Source organism: Vicugna pacos, chromosome 15 (assembly GCF_048564905.1).
Source record: "Vicugna pacos chromosome 15, VicPac4, whole genome shotgun sequence".
Taxonomy (NCBI): Eukaryota; Metazoa; Chordata; class Mammalia; order Artiodactyla; family Camelidae; genus Vicugna; species Vicugna pacos.
This window is the reverse complement of record NC_133001.1, coordinates 24,666,844-24,691,402: the sequence shown is the minus strand read 5'-3', so window position 1 is coordinate 24,691,402 and position 24,559 is coordinate 24,666,844. Positions and strand designations below refer to the sequence as shown.

Genomic DNA, 24,559 nt, shown 5'->3' with positions numbered 1-24,559 from the left:
AATGATCCTAGTCTGCTGAGTGAAGCTTTCAATCTGCTATATTTCTTCTAATGCACTAAAATGGCTTGTATGGGAAATGAGTGCTGCAACCTTATGTGGTGGGACACCTGTAACAATTAACAGATTTATGGCATAAGGACAATACGACAGTAAGGTATATATTTAAACCAGTTTTTTCTCCAAAAATGTGATTTGAGCTTATACACACACACAAACACACACACACACATATATATATGTGCACACACACACACACACATATATATATTTAAGTCCCTAGCGATTAAAAAAACAAAAAGAAAGAAAAGAAAATCAGCCACAGCAGAACGTACACATACAGACACACAGACAGAATAGATAACACTGCAGAGCAGTCACCAGGTCTCCAGAGATCCACTAATGTTTCATATCCAAGGAAAACTAACCACTCACTCCTTCTAGAAAAAGACAGCATTTTCAAAGCTAGATCCCCAAACAGGTAAATGACAGTGCAATCATTTTGAAATATGGTAAATTACAGTCAGACAGGTGGAGAAACAAAAAAGAAATATCAGGCATCAATATCAACAGTAAGAGGCAACCAAGAAAATGAAGAAAAAAACAAAAACAATAACAAATCAATGCAAGCAGGTTAATAAGAAGGAGACTGCCATGTACTCCAGCAAAAGGATGACTTCCCTGAGTGGTGGAGTGAAATGGGAAACTCCTCCAGAATATTAGACAGCAGCTATACTTCAACTTTCTTAACAGATTTTGAATGTTCTGTGCACATGACTGGATGAACACTGAGGCTGCCTTTCAGCAGAATTATCCTGCTAGGTTTCTGTCTTTGTTTTTTTGTCTTTTGGAGACAAGAAGTGGGAACAAGACCATGGACCAGTCTCACAGAAGACTACCCATCTGTTTTCTTTGTAATAATACCATCACCAGGACCATCAAAAGGTTGTCCAGCTATTTGTGAAATTAAGCCAGGGTGATAGAATTTCTCTTGAAAACAAGAAAACAAAGGAGAATTATGGCAGTTAATGAGTATACTAACCAAAGCATTTATAATAAGTGTTTTTAGAAAAAACTAAATTTCCAGACTGATGCTATCCCAAAAATTGCCTGAAAAGAGAATTCTTTTATCGATGCTAATCCACAGCTCCTACAAAACAGTGAAACTTCCAACTCAGTTTTTTTAAAAATACATTTGATATGGATGGCCCTAAAATTGTCATATAAAGAAGTATAGAAACTGCCCCTCCACCCCCAGGGAATTTGTCCTAGGGAAAAACCAACTCACCAGTTCTAGGCTGTCTTGTACTGGGAGTATACTTGCTCTTTGGTAGAAAAGACTTGGTGAGGAAAACAAATACTGAAAAATAGCATGTTCTCTGATTTAGATTTACTAAAAACAAACCACTTGCTGCTAACTCATCCAAGTAAGTTCACAAAATCAGAAAATAGCAGCTACTTTCTATGTGAGATTAAATCTCTTTATATGTATATTATAGGAACAACGTCAGAAGAAACTAGTCTAAAAGCTTACCATGAAAAGGAGACTCAGTGGCTGCACTGCCAATCTCTTCAATGAAACACATTATTATGATTAAATCATAAAACCAGAAAGTTATGGATGGGTTCATTGCATTACAACATGAGTTATTTGGCTTAGACAGAATGCACAAGACTCCTTGTTACTGATTTAGTGTGGGAAACTCCAATAGCAGTAACAAAAACACAGAAACCCAGAACAAAAAACAGCACAATTCCCAGGTGCCCATTATTCTAACAGGAAGGGCCATCACCAAGGTTAAAATAGTTAAAAAACATTCAAAGGTGACTTCATAGCGGTGTATCCAAATATCAAGGTGCTACTGCAATTTCATAAGAAAATGTGGAATAATATTATTTTCTCATAAAAGGTCCAAGTTTTCACCTTGTAAAACCAGAGGTGAGAGTAGGACACGAGGCCAGACAAGGTCTTATTTCCATCACATATGTTCTCACTACATTTATTCACACTTTAAAAAATACGCATCTTCCCCACGGGTCATGGAAGCTAACAGTCCACAGTTAGAAATAATTTCTTTGGTTAACATTGCTTATTCTTACTTTCTTCAAATGCATGAGATAGGTGAGTGAAGGCTAGGAAAACAGTCATATAATGATAGACTTTTGAGGACTAATTTTGAATTTACTGACTCCACAAGTTTTCCAAGAACCATTCTGCAATGGACAGTGTTAGTTCAATATAACTAAATGAGAGCAGAAATAAACCCCTACAAATTACCACAAAATTAAGTGGAGGGGAAATAAAATCAAAGTTGCAAAGTTGGGGCTCTGAGACTGAGATCAATCAGAATAAATTTTTACTTTTCTGGAAGCCCCGAGCTGGTGTTTGGTTTGGGAGAGGCAGAAAGAGTAGGGTAGCAATAGAGGGGGAAGAAGCAAGTTAGTTGTGGATAACATTGGTGAAGGTGACCTCTGAACCTGCGTACTTTCCCATCTTTCTGTCTCTCCTCGTTACTGCTTTACCTAATAGACCCTCCCCTGTCATCAGTGAAACCACTGCGATGGAGGATGAATGGTTTCCCTTTGATAGTCATGAAAGGCTATGTTTGGAATTTAAGGGAAAAAAACCCCTAAGGAGGGTATAATTCCATTCTCCTACATCAAAATTACCTGGATAAATGAGTATACAAAACATTACTAATTTTTCCTTATTAAAAAAAAATCATGAACACTCAGCTTAATCTCTGCTTACAGATAGCACAGCTACCTGGGGAATTAATTATTTGCTTTGTGCACACTTTATGATCACTCTCTTAAAAGAACTCCCAAAGCAATCCTTTGCACGGGTCCACGGCTATTCTGTTTTTCAGAGGCTAATGTCCTCTGTGAGGTTGTCAGAAAAAAAGAAAAAACATAAGTTGTTTCTTTTTTTAAATAGAGAAGCCAATGAATAAAACAGACAGGAAAGTTACAAGGAAGAGTAGTTTAGAAATACAGGTTAGTCCTGTCTCTGACTTTGTATCTGTCTTTGGCCAGTCGATAACCAATTTCCTTGTTTCTATTTCTGAATTTTGAAGAAAGCAAACTGTATTCATTTTTTTTCAGAAATACTGTTAAGTGTTAAGTATATTAGTTTGTGTCTTTGAAAAAGAAACTAACTCTCAGTAGAACGTTTCTAGTGTACAATTTCCTCAAAGCAAAAAGGAAGCATTCACTACAATAATGCCTCAGTTTTCAACTGCACCATAAACATCCTGGGTGATTCCCAAATTGAAAGCAGAAAGGAGTAAGAATATCCACTACCCGCTTAACTTCAGAAGAATGAAGGTCCTTACGTTTTTGGAGGGGGCACCTATTAGTTTGTCTTCCTATCTGAATTGCCACATCATTGATACAATCTGGTGCTTGATTAACAACAACTAAGCAAGAAATACGTATTTAATACCCAAAGCATAATAGGGAAATACAAGGAAAGCTTGCACACTGGATATACAATAGCTATATGTGCAGTGAGTCAAATTAGGAGTAACAATCACGTACATACTACTGACATTTTAAAAGCACTTTTATGGTTCTCAATATCTGTTTTGTATTGGTCACGTCATTAAATAGAGATTGAATAACATGATTTATAAAAAGACAGAGATTCAGAGTGAGGAGTGATAGAAAACTACCCCTGGAGCTGGCATTTGAAAGATGAGCTGGGTTTGAATAGAAAAGAAACAATAGGACAATTACCACTGAAAACCGCATTGGTCTTAACTTTAAGAAGCATGAACCTCACTAATTCCTGAAGGACACAAATATACGATTTTTTTTTTAATCCTCCTTAAGTTTAGTCCTCCACCTAATAGCGACCTGAAGAGCGTTTGCTGAATTAACCAATGGGGAGGATTGGTCCTTCTGTGTCTGTCTTCATCATTAACACAGTACTTTACAAAATAGCTGGAGAGTTCAGGGTACAGCCCGCGGCTACGGAACATAATTGAGCTCATGGACTCAGGGAGTCAGTCTCTTCACTTAAGGTTCATTAGCCCGAGTTCCCAGGATCCCAGGGGGTGATTCCTTCCTACTCTGAATCCCCAGAGCACATGTCACCCAGACAATGTCTGCAGCACAACTCTAGCACTTCCAGTGAAATACTGTCTGTGAGCTCTTTGTCTTCCACTTGGTTCATGTTATCTTTGTCTCACCTCCCAATTAAGTCCCAGAGCTCCTTGCAGATAGGAACTATGTCATCGGGATTCTTTATCTAGGCCACATCCCTTCTAGCAAAATGCTCAACCAAAGCATAGGTGCATAATCAATGTTTGCTTTGTGCTTTTAAGTTGTAAATGCTGTTGCATATTTATGTTAAAGAAATGATGCTTCGTGCCTGGATTTTAAACTGTGACACTGGAGCAGGTGAATAACACCAAGCAGGCTATGTAAGTTCTTAGGATTTCTGATCATCTGATGATAGCTGTTTAATTTGGTTTTGTGGCATTCCAGTTTTGGAGAAGCTAGTAAATGCCATCAAGTCCAGACTCCTCATTTCATACACCAGGAACCAGGCTAAGAGAGAGGGGAAGGACCTTGCTTAAGATCACAAATATTGTTGTGCAAGAAGGAAAGAAACTAACATTTGCTGTGGGCTTAGCATACAGTAGGTGATTTTATTTCCACGAATGAAAAGGCTACCAGATGATGTGGGTCACATGACCTCCTGGCTGAAAAGGCAACTTAGAGTCATGGCAGGTGTTGAATACCGTCTTCTCTTTTGTTTTCCTTTTGCTGCGCTATTTCTGCCAGATAGCTAGCAAAATAACTGTATTTTTTCTGCACAAAAAGAAAACACGTGCTAGGCAGCATGACCTGCTCTGGGTAAATTAGTAATGAGATGTTTGAATCTGCTGTTCACCATCGATACTCTAAACATTCTGTTAGTTTCAGTTATTCCTAAAATGCAGTAAAGAATGAAATTCCACATCACCTTTCCCTCCAGCTCTTGATTTAGTATTCTGAATTTTCTCCTCTGAACCAAGAAGTCATTGAATACTCACACTATTCTCCGTACTTCCTCTGTTCTATCATCTTTCTTTCTCACTCTCTCTAAATTGACTTGTATCTTCTACTTAAATTATTTATCCTTATCAGAAGCATGTTCCTTCTTTTCTCATCTTACACTTCATCTATCACTTGTTTTTTTCCTAAGAAACTTTCACACCATTTTCCTTGTCAGCACAGTCTACTGAATACGATACTGGACTGAGGTGTGGCTTCTGCTGCTTACTGCCTGTGTCTAACAGTACAGACGTGCAAATCAGCTGTTTTCTTTCCATTTTTACCACTCTATGAATTAATATATCATTGTGTTCATTCAGCTTCCATCAACAATATTTACTTCTATTTTTAAAAAAGAAAGATGTGGAATATGGTAATTATATCTAGCTGCCAATAATGGAAAAGGTAATAATTAAATTGAAAAAGAAAAAGGCAAACTACCATATACTTTTCCTTTGAAATAAATTCAATTTGCCCAACTACAGAGTCAAAATACAACATTTAGTGATTATACTAGGGAGGAAGAGGTTAGGAACAAATGGAATTAAGCCTTAATACGGACTTTAGATGTATTACAAGACCGATGTTTTAAAGTTCTGGTACCAGTGCCCTCTCCTGCCCATCATTCATCTGATTCAGTTGTTGGTTCCAGGGAGTTGGACCACTTTCAACCCAGAGAGTGTTAGTGAAGGAAGACAATGCTGACATCCTTAAGAGCTCTTCATGGGGCAGCAGGTGTCTTCTCCAAAGGTCAGTGGTCTTAACACTAGCCTGGCAGGAGCTGCCAAAGTGCAATTCAGAACAAAATTCTGTGTAGCCCTTTAATTAAAGTTTGATTTTTTTTTTTTAAATTGTGAAATCCCTTTTAAAAATACGTATTAAATCAAAATATGCTCACTCACATTGAGTATAAAAGCAGGTATAAAATGACATGTATTCTATCTCCCAACTTTGTACTTAAGTATGTTATTAAGTCTGTATATTTAAATATATTCATTTTTAAAACTTTAAAAAGGCATACAAAATGATAACAATAATTATATCTAGCCAATAGAATTATTGGTGATTTTTTTTTTACTGTATTTTCTAAATACATGAACTGACATTAACTTTGTCAGCTTGTTTTGGGTGGGGGGGAAGTAGGTTTGTTTATTTATTTATTTGATTATATTTATTTATTTTAACAGAGGTAGTGGGTATTGAACCCAGGATCTCATGCATGCTAAGCATGTGCTCTACCATTGAGCTATACCCTCCCCCCGACATTAATTTTACAACCAAGTGAAAAAACATAAATATATACTTTTTTTTAAAGAAAGACACTCCTCTTCACCTGCCAACTGCCTGCTGTTTTACCAACCAATTCTTAAGTTTTCTAGTGAGATTTGAATGAGTGCACTTTTAAAACTGTAAATTTGAATTAATGTTAAGTGTTTTGAAAAATAACTCTAGCCTGTGGGAACCAGAGCCAACGTAGAGTTTAGCAGTCAACCTTCAGCAGTGGGAAAGGTTCAATTTGGGAAAAACTCTATTGCCCCTTAAATCTCACTCCCATTGGTCTTTTTCCCCCCACAAATAGTTTACAGAAGCAGATCTCAAATTTTGTCCTTTGGACACAAAAGATGTAAAACTGTAAAGAAAAAGTAAGTCCAGCCTATGTGATAACCTCCTGCTTCTTGCTCAGGTCTCATAGAACTTCTCCCATTCACGTGGATGGGGTTCAGGACACCCTACCCCAAAATCTGGCACCTTGGCATATTGAGTATCGTAAACTGTAGAAGTCTGAGTAAATGGCAGATGTGGAAGGTCCCTCTGACCTCTCTTTCCCCTCCTTCCCTGAAACAGGTTATAAAACTCCCACGTGAAAGGTACCCTCCCGGCGCCTAGGGGAAGGAAGGCATTTTTATTACCAGAGAAGGGGAACTGGGGGCTGAGAAACTTTACAAACTTTGTTAAACTTACTCTTAACTTCCTAGTCAATTTTGCACCATTCACTACACCCCAACAAACACCTTTGTCTTGTCAATTCTTCACAAACTTATTGTTTCTTTGTCTAAAAGTCATTTTAAAAAAGTTTCCTTCTCAGGTCACTTCTGTTTTCATTTTTTGTGTGTGTGAAGGCTCCCATATTCATGTGAAAATTCAATAAAATTTGCATGTTTTTTCTTGTTAATCTGTCTTTGTCAATTTAATTTTCAGACCCAACCAAGGACTCTAAAATGACTGAAGAAAAATTTCTCCTCTTTTACAATATCAAAGGAAGTTTGCATTTCAAGGTACAAATAAGATACCTAGCAACCATGTTGGTACAAATAAGATACTTAGCAACCATGTTGGTACAAATAAGATACTTAGGAACCAGGTGTCACATAGACATTAGGTGGGTATGGTGAAAAGAGACTAGGGGAAAAATAAGATGTTTGGCGGTCACCTTGTTTTATATGGCTAGACTAACCTACCAGGAATTGCAGCATAAGCTTGGGGGAAGCAACTGTGAATTACAGACTGTTTTGTAAATATATAAAACTTTAATAATTATATACAATCACTAACTAGACTGAGGAATACTAAGTATTTCTAGAAAAGTCTATTTCTAGAAAATACTATCTGAATGGTACAAGAATTTGCTTACACTTAGAAGTATTATTCATATTCTAAATGACTCAATAATATTTAACATTTGAGATCTTTACGAAGTAAATTGCTCATTAATCCTTTCTCCAGTAAAAGTCACAAGCACACCTCAGTTCACCATAATTCAGAATTATCAAAACTTTGAACTCTAAAATAGATTTCCTCATTATAGACAATTTATAGACACCATAAAATTGTAGCAGACAAGCAAATTATATATTTAAACATAAATATGTGTATATTTATGTAGCTTTTTAAATCATTCTTTCAAACACTCAGGTCATTTGTATAAATGCATGTGAAACAAACAAACAAACAAACATATACATATATATAATTTCACATTTAAAATGAGATAATGCACATGAAAACAATTCTGAATACCAAAAAAGGTGACACATAAGTAAATAATATAAGAAAGCAGTGTGAAAACTACTGGGCAATATTTAGACAAAACACACACAAAAACAAATGTTTTGCAATTAACTGTTAGGCTACCTGATTTAAATCACCTTTCAAAACTCCTGTGGAATCAAGTAGTTAAATCCAGTTGTCAGTTATGAAAAGCATCATGATTAAATTTAAGGATGACACACTATCATACACTTTGTCTATAAGGAAATTTTTATTTGTCCACATAGGACTGTAAACAAGAGTCAGTGGAGAAAAAACTGGTGATAATTGTCTCATTGGCCCCTTTACCCTTAACATTCAAATGGCCACTCAAAATGGCCATTATTTTTATGGGTGTAGCATATAACTAGAGGATATTTTAGGGGTGACTATTTCCATAAAATTCTAAGATATTTTCTTCAATCTTACTCTGAATGGTGCTTTCGGTCTTAACCATCAAGGTGTTAAAATATTTTAGGACAGGTTGAAACCTAATGAGAGCAAGTGATGCATTTTAAGATTTTGTTTAGGTCACTGACTTGTAAACATATAACTCAAGCTATATTTTTGGGCACATACTGAGATTTCAACACATTTATAGGTCAATGGAGAAACCCACCCATGGGTGTTGTATTTGTATTAAATTAATTTTGGGAATTTAAATGAATATTTGGCATTGTAGATAATAACTTAAAAGTTGAATATTCTGATGATGAAGGATGGTAAAATAGTAATACTTTTTCCCCATTTTTTCCTCTCAACTGATTTTTTTTAAATAATGAGAAGAATGGAAAAAAACATATCGCTCAATAAAGTTAGGCAACACCAAACCTATAAATAAGTGCTTCCAACTGCACGGAAATTGGAACCAGGCAAAGGACAAAGCCACTGAAGTAGAGGCAGCTTTGTAGGTAATGGAAGTGGGATCTGAGGCCCTCAAAGGTAAATCACACAACCTCAGAGACCAAAGTGCTTGGAAGGGGGAGAGGTGGGTGTGAGGACACAACACAGGAGAGTCACTGAACCAGAAGGCATATTTCAGTCAGGAAACACAGAGCCTTGCTCTTTTGCATAAAACAGATGATAGGTTTAGCTATGTGGTGGGGAAAAAGTAGGTAACAAAACTCTAGCTGTCCACTTTGGTGGGCTGAAGAGAAGAGAAGTAAATAATATGGACCACAGGTAAGGTATGTGGCATCAGTTCATTGTGAACCTGTTAAATACCTGCCACTGGGAGTGAAGACTTAGCCACAGGGACAGGTGTGTTGGTAAAGAAAGAAAAAGAGATAGTAGATGAAAATGAAGCCAACTGTTCTGCTAGGTACCCCTCCCGTATTTCGCCCCATGTTATCACTCAACCAAACTTGATCCTGAAAACAGCAGCCACCTTTGGAAAACTGGAGGCAGAAAAAAAGCAGTAAGTCGATGTCACACACACACAAAACGACAAGTGAAGAAAAAAGACCAGAAAAGCATTCCTCCACGATTTAGTTAAAACCTTTGGACACTCAAGTCTCCACGAAATCGAAAGGAAATATGGATTCTTTGAAACAAGAGCTAGAAGAAGAGATGAAGGGAATAAAAATAGGCTAGAAGAGAGCAGGCGGAAAAGAAGAACAAATGAAACTATGAAAGAAATCAAATAAATCCCCTTTAACAGTTAATTCTTCCTCTCTCAGAACGAGGAATCAATAGGTAAAGCCTAAAGGTGATTTTCCCCCAATAAAGGGATTGATAATAATTTCTGAAAAAGAGACTGAACAAAATAAACACAGATTCTTTAAACACCAAGAATATTAACTCCTTTGTTCTGTTTCTTTAGAGGTCCTATACACTGGAGTGAAGCTACCAGGTAACAATGTTATCTTTTATGATGAGTAATAAAATTTACATGTCAGAGTGACGGCTGAAGAAAAATCTTACTCTGTAGAAGCAAACTAAGTCAAAATTTTTTAAAAAAGGCTTGAATCCAACAGATTTTCTCTTTGTATGCTTAACTCAGGATAGAAGTGTGGCATGTGTTACAAAACTGATGCCAAATAACTTAGAAGCCTTCATATGTTTTGAATGACAAGGTATTGACCATGGTTTCTGCAAAACAGGCTGAGTACAATACAAACAGATTCTTTAAACACCAAGGATATCATCACTCCATTTGTTCTGTTCCTTCAGAGTCCTAAATAATTGGAAATGGAGCTACTGGACAACAATGTTATCTTTTAAGGATAAACTACCAAATTTAGATGTCAGAGTGACAGTTGAAGAAAAATGTGAGTGGAAAATAAATGAACAGCCACAAAGTAAGCCTAGTCTACTTGCCTAAGCCTTGTGTTGTTAACTAGAAGGATGATTACTGTAGCAAGAAGCTATAGCTTATAAAAATTCTACGAAAATCAATAAAGATTTGCAGACTGTAACTTCAACGAAGATTTGATTTGTCAATTATTAGTCTAACTTGCTTTATTCAGCAAATGCATTAGATTTCTAAAAATATTAAAAGCAAATATTCCAAATGCAGTATTTAAAATCAAAATGCAGTATTTAAAAACTCAAACACAGTATTTTAAAAACAACAGCAACAAAAAAAAACCCAACGTTTCTTTTTCATTCTCCAAGGTTTCAGGCAGAAAATAAATCTATGCTTGGCTAGTGGTCCCTTTGAAACATTACAGAGAACATTATTGTGCCCCCACTTTTGTTCAAAGGGTTGAGTTCCTCACCCAAACTTTATCTTTCCCTAACATATTAACCCTTTATTGTGCCAATTAATTATTTATTCACTGAGTCCTTTCTAATTCATTCACATGTCTGATCACTACCCCATTTGGTGGAATTGACTCTTTAAGTTTAGGTAAGTCATGGAACCCTTGTTTGCTGCAAATATACCTCCTTCAAACTTTAAAGAAAACTGGCTAATCCCAGCCTCCTGAATTTCAGGGCCCTAGTTATTAAAGTATTAAATATTAGAAATGAATTTGCTATATGACAGTAGTGTCAAAGGCCATATTTGTTTAATGTGCCCTACATACTACAGACTCACTGTTCCATGATGACAGTAACAATTGCATTATAGCCCATTACTATCTTGCAAAAAAGCACAATTCTGCGATTTAAATCCTGCCAGTTTAAATTGGAAGACTAAACTGAAAAAACGGAAACACTGAAAGGAAAACGCCCCATGTATTCAAGCAGAGCTTCCTCAACAACAGAAAGGCAAGACACTCAAAAGAAGCAGAAAGAAAGAGGCTCCTTGATGTCTCCTTTGATTTTAAGGAAGTGGTATGTCCTTGCAGCTTAGTTTGCATACCCTCACAGACAACCCTTCACCTTATGAAAATCTCAGAGCTGTTTAAATAAAAAAAAAAAAGGTTAATTAATTAAAAGCCTAATTCATGTACTCAGAAGACACATATAGCCAAGGAAATCACATCAGAACAGAGTTGCTACTAAGAATTTTTACTATTCCTCGACTGGAAAAAAAAAATTCAAGTGGAGGACTAGTACTCTGCTGCTTGCTGGCTTTCTTAAGAATGTGGGAAGCCCATACTGTTTGGCCAACAGGAGCCCTAAAAGGGTCTGACTTACCTTTCTTTCTAGCCAGGAGCTTGTAACAGCACAGTGCCTAGGCGACTAAGCTCAAAAGAGAAGATAATAAATATACTTTAACTATTTTAGAAGGATGTTCTCATGACAGATCAGAGCTGGACTGATTTTGTAGCATATCCAGTAAAGCATCAAATGCCTTTAATTTTTGGGGGGGGTTGGGGGAAGCAATTAGGTTTATTTATTTATTAATTTTTAGTGGAGACTGAACCCAGGACCTCCTGCATGTTAAGCATGCACCCTACCACTGAGCTATACCCTCCCTGCCTTCAAGTGACTTTAAGACCACAATGTTGTATTTACTCACACAACTTCCAAATATGGATTTTGGAGGGGGGGGACAATACAAGGAATGTCTCCATCCTTATTTTTCTTCATGTTTTAATGTAATATTCAATTTACTTCACTTCTTTCTATACAATCTACCATTATCAGAAATATGTATTTAACACAGTGTTAAGGGGAAAAAAAGAGAAACAATGTTCTGAGTGGCAAATGGAATTACCAGCACTCTTAAGGCACTGATTATTCTATGAAAATGTTCCATGTGGCTCAAAACATCCAATAGTTTTGAAATCACACACATTGACTATTTTTGTGCCTCCTGTAAAAAAAACCAACAAAACAAAACAAAACAAAAAAACCTCAATGTACCACTTCTAATCTGAGAGAAGTGACCTAAATTGGGCCCAAAGGGTCACTAAGGACCATTACATTTTTTGAATAAAAGCTCTTTATAGAGGTTTGTATTTACATTTGATAGTAAGCAGCTTACTGAAGTATGGTGGCACTTATTTTATTTAACGTCAAAAAACATTTACAAAAGCATCAAACCTGAAAGATGAAAGTGCAACCTTGTGGAGAAAAAGACCATTCTGCGCTCAGAACAGTACAGTGCAGGGCGGCGTCCAGTGAGAGTGTGGTAAAAGACTGCCAACACGTGGAGATAAGCAACAGCACTGAGCCTTTTGGAGATAACTCTACTGAGAAATGATTTAAAATACAAAGAACTTAATGATGGCTCACCTAACAATCATTCACAGAGCCTAGAAGTCATGTTTTAGCTACAAAGTGCACTCTTGAAATAATAATCCCTAAGATTAAAAATGTCATGCGTAATCCACTTATGCCACAAACCATTCATTTCATCCTTCTTACCCAGTTCAAATCTCTCTGTCCTTATTTTGCACTTGCAGATTTGAAAAAAAAAAAAAGATGTGTTCAAAGAAACAGCCTGATATCTGTGACATCATTTGTCAGAGGCTATCAGCTAACAGGTTCCTATCCCCTGGGAACCACCGTTCAAATCACTGGCCTGTCCAAAATGGAAATAATGGTGTTGGGGTGACTGCTTGTATCAAATGGCCCATCAGTTGCCTGTCAAATGACATGACCGTCTATAAAACCACACTAAGATATGGGTTATTATCAAATTTATAATAATATAGGTGTCAACATTTTACATTTAATAGCAAAATAGATCCAATCTAAATGGTAATAGTTTAAAAGTTACAAAATGTATAACAGGTACCCTGATAATAATGACCATTCAGCAGAACATGCTAGCAAGGTATTTTTGATAGGAGTAAAGAAATACTCAAAACTGGAGGAAAAATCACCAAAAGTATTGCACCCATTTTGACCTTTTTTTCTACCCAAAGTTAACTCTTCTTTTTCCTTGCCCCAGAATCATGGTGGCCATGAAGAATTATCCTTGGTTGGCTACGTTGTTAATGAGATAATGATTCATTAACTAAAATATTTACATGAATGACACATGAAACAACTCTAATGAAGCGTTTAAAGTACATCAAACTGAAAATATGTTCTGCCATTTTACTAAAGATTGCCACAAAGCCTCTTACTTGTTTATAGACTGCTTTGAAAGATAAAATATTTGCTTTGTAGCTATTACTATTGACAAAGTGCCAGAATTATTTCCAGATTAGCAAAGATAATACAACATTAAGTGATTCATAAATCACAATATAAAACAAAAGAAAAGGTAGAGTGAACATAGCTTGAAAACATCATTATCTCAAAAGAGATTAATTTTAAAATAATTTAAAATGGCAGTAACACTAAGCCATTTACTTTTAACTTTAAATGTTACTTTATCTTGAAATTTTAATTCAGGTTTCCTTCCCATCATGAAAAAGCACTCTATGAAAATGCTAAGCTTACAAAGCAGATACGTTAGAAGTCAGTCAGTCACATTATAAAATGTGTCATTATTTTACAAAATTATCAAAAAGATTGCTTTAGATCAATAGGATTTCAAGTTGTAAGTCTCCTGAGATTTTCTAAGGCTCCCATTTGTCAGGAACACACTAACCACATGGCCATGTGGTGTGGGTCATGATGAACTTCAGCCTTCGGAGTCCTGCAGGCTAGAACTGAAATCCCAGCTCTGCCACTTATGAGCCATGTAATCTCAAGCTGCCCTTCACCTGTTGGAACCTCAGTCTCCTCATCTGTAAAACGGGGTAATAAATACATCCTTGGAAGAACACTGTGAGGATAATCTAAGACAAATATGGTAGGCAGTTAATAAGTGGTATCTACTTTGTGAATATTAAATCACAGTCTAAACCATAATTCAAACTCTCTGAGGCCTGTCTGGGATTTCTAACTCAATGTTCTCCTAAGTTTAGACTGGATACAGGATGCTTTTACAGAGCTTTTCCTCAGGGAAGAAGATGATTGATACAAAAGAGGATTTTTTGCTTGGTTTGGTTGTTATTTTGTTTTTGTCTGTTTGTTTCTAAGTACTGGAGGTTTGGAACCCATCTTGAGCAAGCATCAGTTAAGGGCTAAAAATGTACATTTTGGGGGCCATGTTGAATTGGGGCCAAAGTAAATTGCATTTTTATTATTTTTTATTAAAAATCCATAATTATAAAACAACATTAAAACCTTGTTCTGTCCCTTGTGATGGGAACATGGATATGCTACTGAGAGCCTTGGCAAGTGGAAATATAAACATTAATATTGTTATTAATGACAAAAATGTGCTCCTGGTTCCTGCTCTAGGGAAGAAAGTGAAGAGGTCCCCTTTCACAAATCAAGGGCTTAGAGACACACTGTTTCCAATTAACCCAGGAATTTAGATTACTAAGGATCAAAAAATTAGATCCAATTGTTAAACTAATCAGGTGATGCAAACCCTTTAAGAAACTGAATTTTCACTATTGTCTATAAGTTTCCACTCTCAAAAACATAAAACAAATGTAGTTTTTATTATTTTCTTTCCCAAACATCTTTAAAATAAACATGCAAAAAAGTCAAGAGTTTTAAACCCTGGTTGGCCCAAGGAAAAATATTTATTACTATTGAGAAATGCATTCCCATCATAAAATTAGTTATTTATCTAAAGCAAAACTCAATTTCATCCTGAGGTCTGAGGCACTGATATATTTAATCAAAATGTTTTAGAGTTATTACTTTTTAGTTTTATGGTCTTCTCCATCTGTGTTATATACCAGTACTTTTGGAGCATGAAGTGAAAAGCAGGAAGCAGATGTGACTGGAAAGATAGGCAGTGCCTATATCACAAAGAGCTTTATATGCCATGTTAAGGTTTCTGAAATTTAGCATCTGAGTGATAGGGAGCCACTGAACAGTTTTAAGTCAAGGACACGAATAGTTACATTTAATTTTAGGCAGATCCCTTAGACAGCACTGCAGAATATTTTTAAGGCATTCATCACAGCCTCAAAGTAAGATACAATTCGAAGTGTGGCATAAATGGTATAATTTCTGTCATATTGTTGACTTTCTATTTTTACACTATCTCCTTTCATTATGTGAGATCAGATGAATTCTTTGAAAACATGAACCGATTCCAAATAAAATCCAGCATAACATTTCTTCCACAATTTGATGACTAACTGGAGCAGTAAAATAATTTTGGGTAGGTGAGACAAACAGAGAGACATGTTTCGAGTATCAGGGGATTTTACCTATTAACAACATTATTAACTCTAATCTCATTTTGAGGTCAAAGAGTAACCATCCTCAGATCAACATCTTCTTTGGCTTAAGTTAAGGCAAACAGACTTCTTTTACTCCAGATACGTGTTTTAACTCTTTGAGTCGTGGATAACTTGTCTGTAACATAGTAAAATAAAACTCATCTATCTCCCTGTATTTTTGACATCATAAGCTCTGTGTAGGAAAAAACAAGCAGCATCTGTTGTCTCCACTGCTGTACCGACAGCCTCCAGGGCTGCCTGGCACACACGAGGAGCGGAAATGGATGAAAACAGAAAAGAACTGCCAAACGAAGTAATAAATGTGAAATTGCTCCGTACACCGTAATGTTAGTTATTACTGTTGTCTTTGCTTTGCCTACTCCATGAGTAGTCTGTAAATTCTTTTAAAGACCCAGTTATTGGAGGATGCTCTGAAAACAAAGTATGTTTTCTTCAACAAAATCAAAAGGTCCCATCTCTCAAGATGCATTGTAAGTAAATTGTTTTTTATGGAAATGCCTCAGGAATGAACAAGAGTCCTTAAAATTTACTCTGCTGGTAGTCTTAAATATTGGCTTTGCTTAAAGTACAAAATGCACATGACAAAAGGAATCAATAACTTCCTTTTTCTGGTGCAGAATTTTAAGGCTCCAATTTGAACAAAGAAGCTTAACATTGGAGGCCTCTGATAAAGATTGGAGGATGTAGTGACACACTCTTCACTTAATGATCTGTTAGAGTTACTTTTTAAATAGAAGAGCGATCAGGTGATAATTTTTCTTAGCTTATCTATTTCCTTTTCTACTACACATAACTGCTACATATTTAAATCTGGAACCAGAGTGTATGATTTAATACATGTTATTCCTTGTAATACCTACGTTTTCTATCTAAATATCTTCTGTATCTCAACAGCCATCAGCAGCAGCCACTGTTAACAGGGTCTATCTCTATAGTCATTCTTATAAGAAACTCCAGGCTTATTATTCTCCAGACTGGATTTGGAGAACTCCAGGCAAATGCCTTACACGCTTTCTCACCATCTCTCTATGTCCATTTCTGTCTCTTTGTTCTCCTTTTCTAACTAGAATAAAGTTTTTCAAGAGAAGAGTTTCTTTTATTCATTCCTTTCCTCCACCAACCAAAGTATACGGGATGCACAACAGATGGTGTGAGGGGCTGCTATGGTCTAGTTTTCACTGCACATACAAGATCAAGAGAGTGTCTTCCTTTGGAAATCATGGAGACCATCTAACACAGCTCTAGTGCACTGACCTTCGAGGATTCTCAGTCGGCACTCGTTGATGAAGGGGAGCAATAACATCCCAGTTCCTTACGAGAGTCATTTTTCCCCCATGCATCCAGGCCTGAGCCTGTGCTGTCCTGTCAGCTTGAAATCTCCTACCTAGCGCTTCTCTCCTCTTCACCTAATGAACTCCCACTCACCCAGCAGATTGCAGTTCAAATGATGTTCCTCTAAGGAAGCCTTTGTTGGCCTCCCACGCTAGATTAGGGTCCTTAATTATATGATTTTATAGCATCTTCTTCTCTGTCGTTCTACGATACTTATAATAGTTTTAAAACTACTACGTATTTTGGAATCTTTTAATAATGGCTGCCTTCCACAATGGCTAGAAACATCATAAAGGCAAAGCCTAGATTTTTTTTCTCCATCATATCCTTAGCACCTAGAAGAGTGCCTACCACAAAATATACTGTAGTTAGTAAATGCTTTTTCTTAATTCTATTTTTATTCCCCAACCCAATTCTAGTCTCCTGTTGTCCTTATCTACTTACAACAGGAAAATCTGTGGGGTGAGGCAGGAGATTATTGTGTTAAGTACTATCTGATATTTTCAAACCAAGTGAAATACATATATATTAAATATTATATATGTTAAGTATTTATATACATTTTGCTTAAAAAGGTAGTAATTTAAATGTTACAATAGGCAAAAAAACTTTAAGAAATAATTTTATGAAATTCTACTATAAATTTGGAGTTTGTTTTAGTTGCATGCCACTTACTAGAGCCTTATGTATGTTTAAGTCTTCCACTTACACTAAGGCCCACAGAAAAACAGTTTCAAATTACCCACACAGCTTACTTTTCAATATAAAGTCAATCTGACATTCAATACAATTGCATATTTGAGAACAAACCTTGAAAAACTAGCATGAGAGAATGAAATATCCTCAATTTACAACTGTCACAGAAAGCAGTACAGAAAAATTTAACCAAAAGCTTCTTAAGAAAAGGTGCATCTCAGGAAGAAGATTTAGGTAAGGCAGTTAACCCGTGAACTAGTTAAGGTCGCTAGTAAATGAACAGGCTATGAATGTTATTCAAAGGTGTAGGAGACAAACTGATCAACAAAACACATCAGCTAAACAACCAAACCAAAAAAAAAAAAACAAAACTAGAAAAATCTCTCACACCTTATTGTTATCCGGGTAAGTACATTAAAATTTTCTGAGGAAAAGTGATTGCTCTATAATTGAAAAATGCTTTGAAGGGCTCCTATAAATATATATGAATTCATATTATCTCTGAAGAAGTCTTGAGATAAAATTAGAGTTTGAAATTCAGTGTTCTCTTGATAATGGGGAAATTATTTTTAGTCCCTAAGAAATCGCAAGGCATTCTGTAATAACCTGACTGCTGTTACTACTTCCACTTCAGCTTTTTCATCTTACCATCCTCATCCTCATCATCCAATGTGGACATGCTGATGTTGGCATTCAAGTGCAAAGGACTGATGCACAGAACTTCCCATTTTATGGAGGGTACTTTTCAACTTATAATAATCTAAGCATCATGATCAGCAATAGACACAGGCTTGTAAATTGCTTAACTACATCATTTCATTGAGCTTGAGGCTCAATACTTTTTACAGAACAATATATAAAAACAAATAAAAATAATCCAGGTGACTGCCAAGCTGTTCAAATTCAGTGCCTACATGTTTTATGTACTTATGTCTCACATTTAGTATCTCTTCTTATAATTTCTTGAATTAAAAATTAATCAATGTGTCTCTATATTCTTCAGCCCCAAGTGATAGGGCAAGTACATTTAATCTTTTGCTATGATTTTTAATATGCCCTTAGCATTGGAAGGCATGAGAAATACTATGGGGGAAGGGAACTACAAATGGATAGAGATTTGTTATCTTCCAAAAAGGTGTTTATATAATTTTTCTTTTACATGTTATCTAGTATTTGAAGGAATGTTTTCCTCCTGACACTGTCCAGAGCTCACATTGTCTGAATACTAGCAAGTCTTATTTCCCTAAGATGGGATTGCAACAGGGGAAAGATGACAAATAGAACATGTCTCTCAAGTTAAGCTTGCTTTCTATCATCTGACTCTAGGATGCCGTCTTAATTAGGGTACAGATGGATTATAATGGAATGGTCTGTTTTCATATTTTATCATTCTCAAAGTCTACCACATGTTAGATAAAACTACGCTTTAAACAAATGAAAACAAAGATTACTTGCTGATAAGAAGATTCAAGTTTCCACATGTTGCAGTTTGCTTTCTTCATTTAAGTGGTATTCAAAATTATTTTTTAGTATGTATTAATTTTTTTCCTTTAATAACCTAGGAAGATTTCTAGATTATCATTTCCTGATACATCGATTTTTATAAAAAATCTTATACTTCGAATTTGGGAGATGTCACTCTACTGTTGGGGAAAGGACTTTAACTGGTCGAGAACAGATTTAGACACAACAAAGAGAGAGGAACTGAAATAAACATATATATTATTGGTGCACAAGTTAAATGCATCTTTTGAGGCTTATTAAATGTCCAATCCAAACAAATACTCAAAAGAAATCTTTCTCTTGGATGTTTAAATGGTATGTAATTATGCTGTATCATATGAATAACTTCTAATCAAACATTTAGTAAATACCTATCTAATAGAAGTTGTATTTAACAATGGGGCTAAAGCAGTGATTGCCAAGTTGCGGGGAGGGGAGGAATTTTCCTCCCAGGGAACATCTGACAATGTCTGGAAACAGTTTTGGTTGTCACAACTGAAAGAGAAGGGCTACTGGCATCCAGACGGTAGAGGCCAGGGATGTTGCGGATGTCACATTGTACAACAAAGAATTCCCCAGTCCCAAGGGTCAATAATGCCAAGGTGAGAAACTCGAATACATAAGGATGATTTACAGCGGCACAGAAGTGGAGAAAGAATACCTTTGAGGGAGGTGACTGTATTAATTGTAGTGAGACGAGACAGATCTCTGAACTAAAACAGTTAAGGTTAGAATGGAGAAGAAGAGTCAGATAGAGAGATACAGCAACTGATAGCTATGAGACAGTGAATAAGAAAGATGAGAAATTGAGGACGATTCCCAGATTTCTGACTTTGGTGACCTGGTGGGGACTGTCAGTACATTGGGATACGGAAGGTAGAAGGTGAAACAGATCTGGATGGAAAGTAAGTTTGGTTTTGGAAGCGATGAGTTGGAGGAGACTCAGTAACACTTAAATGGAGCCAACTGCTAAGAAGGTAATTATAGAGAAGGATGTATAACTCAGGAAAGCTCTAATGCTAAGATTAAAAAGCCAAGGATTAGTCATCAAATAAGTTGAAGTTTTACACATTAGATACTATTATTTATTAAAAAGCATGACTGTTAGATGCCCTTTCTCACAATGCAACCAAGATGCCTGAAGCTGAGAAACATGACTTCCCCCACAAGGGTGAAGTTATCCTGTAGGACAAATATGGAATTTGCGGTAGTGATGTTTCCCTCTCCCCCTCCAATATTATTCTCCACACTCGTTCACTGTCCTTTCACATGAATGTGTGATGTAAATCAAGACTGAGAGAAGAGACATCTTATTAGACACCAGGAACTATTTGCTGTATTTGCTAAAACTCTGTATCACTTGGCTTCTTTCCTTCTACTTAAAGGAAGTGTCGTTTCACTACAATTCTAATGAAGTTTAATATTAGCTATAAATTTTCAGGGTAGGCTTAATTAATCAAGGTCTTAAACTAAATTGAAATATGTATTGCAAATATATGCATTACAAACACATTTATATAATTTATAAATAGCTAGGTATATAAATTAGTTATCTATAAAACATACAGCTTCTCACTGCTATTGATTTCAAATAGAATCAAGACACTTGAATTCAGTGCACAGGAAGGAAATATGATATCCATACATTCCATAAGCAGCTAACTTTTGGCAAATTTGTTAATTTTTTATAAGAAAAAAGGTAATTTTCAGAATTCTAGACCTCGAATGGAATGATGTTTCCTGAGCCAACCCAGTTATTGTTAGCACTTACATACTAAGAAACAGAAATTAATTTTTAAATGAAATTGGAAGATAGTTTTGGAAGACAATTAAGGAAGATAATTAAGTACAATAGTGAGAAAATAGCTTTCAGATTTGTTCTGCATAAAGAATACCAGGTGTTTTCTCTACTACACACACATACTGAAAAGCACAAACTCTCAAAGTTCACATTTAGAAACAAGAAAAATCAAAAGGTGAAACTCATCTGGGCAAAGTAATTAATGACAAATGAGTAGCACGTCTTTCCCCCACAAGAAGAGTTCCTGTGGCATCGAATTATTCCATTTACCCAGTACTTCATCTGATTTTGAAGAAGCTCTTTTTCACCAACTGCTAAATAAAAGCAATTTATTCAGTTGGGTTTGCTTTACATGAATTGTTCTGCATGTAACCAGAGAGCAAGAAAATTAAGATTTTTTAAGTGTCACATTTCTCTCCAAGTATTCTCTATAAAAGATACGGGTGGTTCTTTGAAATGAGACAGGCGTACCACGAGGCCTGTGCTTTATTGTAATCATTAAAATCGTTCTATTTGAGCCTCCCTTCAGATTAATAAACTGGGAGAACAATATATGCAGGAAGATAAGAATTCAGGGCTAGTTTCCTGGGCTCTCTAGCCCAGCAGGGCAAAGGGGTCTTGGCGAAGGAGGCAAAGGCGCTGGCTTCCTACTCCCACCGTGCAGCGGTGAGGAACAAAGCAGGCTGTTTATGGGTGCCTGACAATCTATTGCTTTGGAGTGCTTTGGAGTTAGGAGTGCTGGTTTAGACCAACAGCGAAATGGAATTAGGTTTTAAAGAAATAACACTGGTAAAACCAGATCTCCTCTGACAAACAGGAGGGGCCGAGAAATGAAGGTAGTGGTTTAGAAGGTACTTTGCTGTACATGGTTGACAGTCTGACTGAATAGTGAGCGCTTTCTTCAAACGAGGCTGCACAGGAACCCTTTCCAGGATTGCATTTTATCTCAGGGCCCATTTGCCAGCGGCTGAGGTGGTATGACCAGCCGAACGTGGATGTCGTGTAGCCACGTGATACTGGTATATTTCTCCTTCCACAAGGACAGCAGACAGAAACCCTCCAGTGTAGTGATGCCAGTGTGTGTTCACTGTGGGAGGGAGAGCGATTTTTCATTTCGCTCCTGGAGCTGAACCACCAAAGTTGAAAGAAAAAATAAGGCTCCAAATTAAGGGGGGAAAATCTGATGTTAGAAAACATTGGCTCGTGTGCTTTTACACACCCAGGAACAATACAGTTTCAACAAATAATCCTGTTGTGTTTTGCTTTGCTTTCCCAGACACGTGCATCCATTAAAGCATCCCTCTTCCTCCAAGTACCGAAACGAAACAGGAAAAAGTATTTTAAAATGAGGGAGGATTTTAGCTTAAAACTGTATCCCCAACTGCTTGCTTGGGTACCCGTTCTGTGCTAGGCAATGGGGGGCATTTGGCCAGATGTGGAGGAATTTATTAAACAGGCCATACCCTGTCGAGGAGAGAAACCAATGTGGCCAGGTGTTCGACACTGCCTTTGCAACCCACAAACCCACTTCTAGAGAAGCATTCATCCCTGGAAGTCAGGAATCTCCAGAAAGGTCATCCCCCTATGAGTCACAGGGAACTGTCCCCAGTACCAGCTAGAAGTAATTTTACCACAGCAGAGGCCTGCCGGATTTTCAAGAGATGAGTACCCTGCTCTCTCAGACATATTGTTCTGATATTTATTCCGTAAGGTCAAAGTCTCTAAATAAATCCAAACTGACTTTTATTTGAGAAAAGCAAGTGTAGTTGGTGTGTCCAGGAACTTTAAGTCACAGAAGCAATAAATTCTAGCACCCTGCTTCATCTAAACAAAGGGGCCACCAAAGGACAGTTGGTATTTACGAGGATTGCAGAGCCTTGAGTAAGCGTCTTCCCAGCAGCCGTGGAAGGTTCTAGTGCACAGTATTACTGCTCCATAGTCAGCTTATTAAACCGTAATGGTACTCTGTACCTGCTTTCCACCAGGGCTGCAGATAACGCCCCTACAGCATGGCTCCTGGAAGCTGCCCCAGCTCTGAGCCACCCTGTAGGTTACCACCCTTCCACCTGAAATTCCTAAATCCTGGTTTCCTCGTTTAAATGAAGGGTCAGTCGACTAAAGTCATGGGCCAAATCCCACCCCACCCTCTACTTCCTTTTTTGTATTATCCATGAGTGAATAATATTTTTTACATTTTGAAATGGTTGAAAAGAAATCAAAGAAGAATGTTTTGTGAGACATGAAACGTATATAAAATTGAAATTTCAGAGCCCCTGAATAAAGTTCTATTGGAACACAGCCACACCCATCCACTTACACATCCTCTAAGGCCGCTCCTGCACTACAACAGCACAGTTGAGTAGTTGTGACAGAGATCTATGGCCCACAAGCCTGAAACATTCACTATCTGTGGCCATTAGAGAAAAAGTTTGCCAACCCCTAATGTAAAGCAGTATCAGTCATTTTCATCCTTTAACTGGTTCTGAAACGTATTATTATCAATTTAAAGAACGGTTCTGGGGGAGGGGATAGCTCGGTGGTAGAGAGCGTGTCTAGCATGGAGGAAGTCCTGGGTTCAGTATCCCGTACCTCCATTTAAAAAAATAAACAATTAAAGGAGGGGTCCGTATCAGCCTCTTTACCGGAGGTCAGAACTGATCACTGCCTCACAGGAAGGCCTGCTGCACCCACTGGGGAAATGCACCCAGGAGTTCTGGGTAGGCTAACAAAGGATCAAGGTCTCAAAATGGTACCTTTAAAATGTTTAGGACAGATTTAGGCAATGTGAAACTTAAAAGTAATACAACAGGATTTTTTTCCCTCACTAAACATACCAGAACTTATAGATCAAACTGAGTGTTGTTCCCTTCAAAGGAGATGCTTTGAAATTTGTCGCAAAGAAGCTGCCAGTGTTCAAAACGTATTCGGAGTGCACTTTCGATCTTGCCATCAGAACTTCTCTTTTGATCACCTTTTAAACAGTCCCAATGATGCCAAATTTTGAGCCATTACACTTGGATTCGATTCATATTTTTAATCTTAAATCACTCAGAACTACAGTCAGTGAATAAAAGAGAGAAACACATTACCTGGACTAGAAGGGGCCTTGATAAAAATTTGTGGAAGGGACCGAGTTGGTTCAATATAAAGTGAGCCTAATGAAACTTACAGAAATGAAAACCAGCTGCAGACACACACTGACATCCATGACCTGTGCCCCTGTGTGTGCGTATCCTAAGTCTTTCTGTTTCTGTACTTATTAGGTCTCAAGTATTTCTGGTTTTCTGGGCCCCTGAAAGATTTTCTCCCTTCTCTACCCATCTCCTTCCATCCTCAAGTCTGCCTCGCTGTCCCACATCTAACTTCATCTCAGCTCCTGCTTGATATCTGGCTGCTCACTCTGGACATCTGGGGTCATCTCTTCTCCATCACTCTGACCAGTTCTGATCAATATGCCAGCACAGCTGTAAAAAAAAAAAAATTATACCGAAATCTTCAACCTGGAGTGCCTTCTATATTCACAGACTTTCCTGAGGGAAGTAGCCGTAGGGATTTCTTGTAC

General features: G+C 36.9%; 1 protein-coding gene across 6 annotated transcripts in view; it reads right to left on the bottom strand.

Annotated features, from left to right (window-relative positions):
- The window catches only part of NRXN1 (neurexin 1), a 1,026,070-nt gene that overhangs the window by 311,796 nt on the left and 689,715 nt on the right, over positions 1-24,559 (bottom strand). The gene's annotated exons all lie outside the window — the stretch shown is intronic.